This window comes from Arachis hypogaea, chromosome 9 (genome assembly GCF_003086295.3).
Source record: "Arachis hypogaea cultivar Tifrunner chromosome 9, arahy.Tifrunner.gnm2.J5K5, whole genome shotgun sequence".
In the NCBI taxonomy this organism is placed as follows: Eukaryota; Viridiplantae; Streptophyta; class Magnoliopsida; order Fabales; family Fabaceae; genus Arachis; species Arachis hypogaea.
The window spans coordinates 98,624,394-98,627,779 of record NC_092044.1 but is presented as its reverse complement, the minus strand read 5'-3'; the positions used below and the strand labels follow the sequence as shown (position 1 = coordinate 98,627,779).

Here is a 3,386-nt window from a genome sequence, read left to right as displayed (position 1 = left end):
TATTTATTTACTAACACTTCTCTTCACCTCTCTCCATCTAAATATCCGAACCCACTCTTCTTCACTCTTATCCCCTTTCTTCTTCTACTAACATAAAGGAATCTCTATACTGTGACATAGAGGATTCCTCTTTCTTTTCCTGTTTTCTTCTCTTTCATATGAGCAGGAACAGGGAAGAAAGCACTCTTGTTGAAATTGATCCTAAACCTGAAAGGACTCTGAAAAGGAAACTAAGAGAAACTAAATTACAATAATCCTGAAACAACCTTTCAGAAATTTTCGAACAAGAGAAGGAGATGGCAGCTGAAAATAATAATAATGCAAGGAGAATGCTTGGTGACTTCACAAAGCCAACGTCCAAATTTGATGGAAGAAGCATCTCCATTCCTGCCATTGGAGCCAATAATTTTGAGCTGAAACCTCAGCTAGTTGCCTTAATGCAACAAAACTGCAAGTTTTATGGACTTCCATCTGAAGATCCTTATCAGTTTTTAACTGAGTTCTTGCAGATCTGTGAGACTGTAAAGACGAATGGAGTTGATCCTGAAGTCTACAGACTCATGCTTTTCCCTTTTGCTGTAAGAGACAGAGCTAGAATATGGTTGGATTCACAACCCAAGGATAGCCTGGACTCCTGGGATAAGCTGGTCACTGCCTTCTTAGATAAATTCTTTCCTCCTCAAAAGGTGAGCAAGCTTAGAGTGGATGTTCAGACCTTCAAACAAAAAGATGGTGAATCCCTCTATGAAGCTTGGGAAAGATACAAGCAGCTGACCAAAAGGTGCCCATCTGACATGTTTTCAGAATGGACCATATTAGATATATTCTATTATGGTCTATCTGAATTTTCGAAAATGTCATTGGACCATTCTGCAGGTGGATCTATTCACCTAAAGAAAACGCCTGAAGAGGCTCAAGAACTCATTGACATGGTTACAAACAACCAATTCATGTACACTTCTGAGAGGAATTCCGTGAATAATGGGATACCTCAGAAGAAAGGAGTTCTTGAAATTGATGCTCTGAATGCCATATTGGCTCAGAACAAAGTGTTGACTCAACAGGTCAACATGATCTCTCAAAATCTGAATGGATGGTAACATGCATCCAACAGTACTAAAGAGGCAGCTTCTGAAGAAGCTTATGATACAGAGAACCCTGCCATGGCAGAGGTTAATTACATGAGTGAACCTTATGGAAACACCTATAACTCATCATGGAGAAATTATCCAAATTTCTCATGGAAGGATCACCAAAAGCCTCAACAAGGCTTTAACAATGGTGGACGCAACAGGCTGAGCAATAGCAAGCCTTTTCCATCATCTTCTCAGCAACAGACAGAGAATTCTGAACAAAACACTTCTAATTTAGCCAATCTAGTCTCTGATCTGTCAAAGGCCACTTTCAGTTTCATGAGTGAAACAAGATCCTCCATCAGAAATCTGGAGGCACAAGTGGGCCAGCTGAGTAAGAAAGTCATTGAAACTCCTCCCAGTATTCTCCCAAGCAATACAGAAGAGAATCCAAAAGGAGAGTGCAAGGCCATTGATATAATCAATATGGCCGAATGCACAAGGGAGGAGGAGAACGAAAATCCTAGTGAGGAAGACCTCCTGGGACGTCCCTCAAGCAAGAAGGAATTTCCTATTAAGGATCCAAAGGAATCTGAGGCTCATATAGAGACCATAGAGATTCCATTAAATCTCCTTCTGCCATTCATGAGCTCTGAAGAGGATGAAGATGTGACTGGAGAGCAAGTCGCTCAATATTTAGGAGCTATCATGAAGCTGAATGCCAAGTTGTTTGGTAATGAGACTTGGGAAAGTGAACCTCCCTTGCTCATTAATGAGCTAGATACCTGGATTCATCAAACTCTACCTCAAAAGAAACAAGATCCTGGCAAGTTTATAATACATTGTACCATAGGCACCATGACCTTTGAAAAAGCTCTATGTGATCTAGGGTCAGAGATAAATCTTATGCCACTCTCTGTAATGGAGAAGCTGGGGATCATTGAGGTACAACCTACATTGTTCTCATTACAACTAGCAGGCAAGTCATTGAGACAAGCTTATGGAATAGTAGAGGACGTGTTAGTAAAGGTTGAAGGCCTTTACATCCCTGCTGATTTCATAATCTTAGACACTAGGAAGGAAGAGGATGAATGCATCATCCTTGGAAGACCTTTCCTAGCTACAGCAGGAGATATGATAGATGTCAACAGAGGTGAACTAGTCCTTCAATTGAATGGGGACTACCTTGTGTTTAAGGCAGATGGCCATCCCTCTGTGACAAAAGAGAGTAAGCATGAAGAGCTTCTCTCAGTTCAGAGTCAAGAAGAGCCCCCACAGTCAAACTCTAAGTTTGGTGTTGGGAGGCCACAACCAAACTCTAAGTTTGGTATTAAGACCCCATATCCAAACTCTAAGTTTGGTGTTGGGACTATACAACATTGACCTGATCACCTTTGTGGGTCCATGAGAGCCCACTGTCAAGCTATTGACATTAAAGAAGCGCTTGTTGGGAGGCAACCCAATTTTATTTATCTAATTTTTATTTTATTGTTATTTTGTGTTTTATTAGGTACATGATCATGAGGAGTCACGAAAAAAATATAAAAATTAAAAACAGGATCAAAAACAGCAGAAGAAAAAAATCACACCCTGGAGGAAGCACAGACTGGCGTTCAACGCCAGTAAGGAGCATCTGGCTGGCGTTCAACGCCAGAACAGAGCATGAATCTGGCGCTGAACGCCAGAAACAAGCAACATTCTGGCGCTGAACGCCAGGAATGTGCCTAGAGGAAAAGCTGGCGCTGAACGCCAGTAACAAGTATGAAACTGGCGTTCAACGCCAGAAACATGTTACATGTGGGCGTTGAACGCCCAGAATGTGCACCACTCGGCGTTTAAACGCCAGAATGGTGTGCAAAGGCATTTTACATGCCTATTTGGTGCAGGGATGGAATTCCTTGACACCTTAGGATCTGTGGACCCCACAGGATCACCTCAGGATCTGTGGACCCCACAGGATCTCCACATAACATATTTCCACCTTACCTCCTAATCCTATTTTACTCTTCCCCATGTCACACTTCCCAAAAACCCTTCACCAATCACCTCAATCTCTCTTCCCAATTACCTATTCACCACTCACATCCATCTACTCTTCCCTATAAACCCCACCTACCTTCAAAATTCAAAAACATTTCCCACCCAATCCCACCCTAAATGGCCGAACCTACCCTCTCCCCTTTCCCTATATAAACCCCTCCATTCTACTTCATTTTCACACAACACAAATCCCCTCTTCTTCACCTTGGCCGAATCCATCTCCCCTCACTCTCCTCTATTTTCTTCTTCTTCTTCTTCTCTTCTTTCTTCTCT

The 3,386-nt window shown here is 42.1% G+C and overlaps 1 non-coding gene across 1 annotated transcript; it reads right to left on the bottom strand.

Moving 5' to 3' along the window:
* Nucleotides 1-692: 692 nt before the first annotated feature.
* On the bottom strand, nucleotides 693-796 carry LOC112713477 (small nucleolar RNA R71). The gene has a single exon (XR_003158450.1). It is a non-coding gene; the product is annotated as a small nucleolar RNA R71 (small nucleolar RNA).
* Nucleotides 797-3,386: the final 2,590 nt, after the last annotated feature.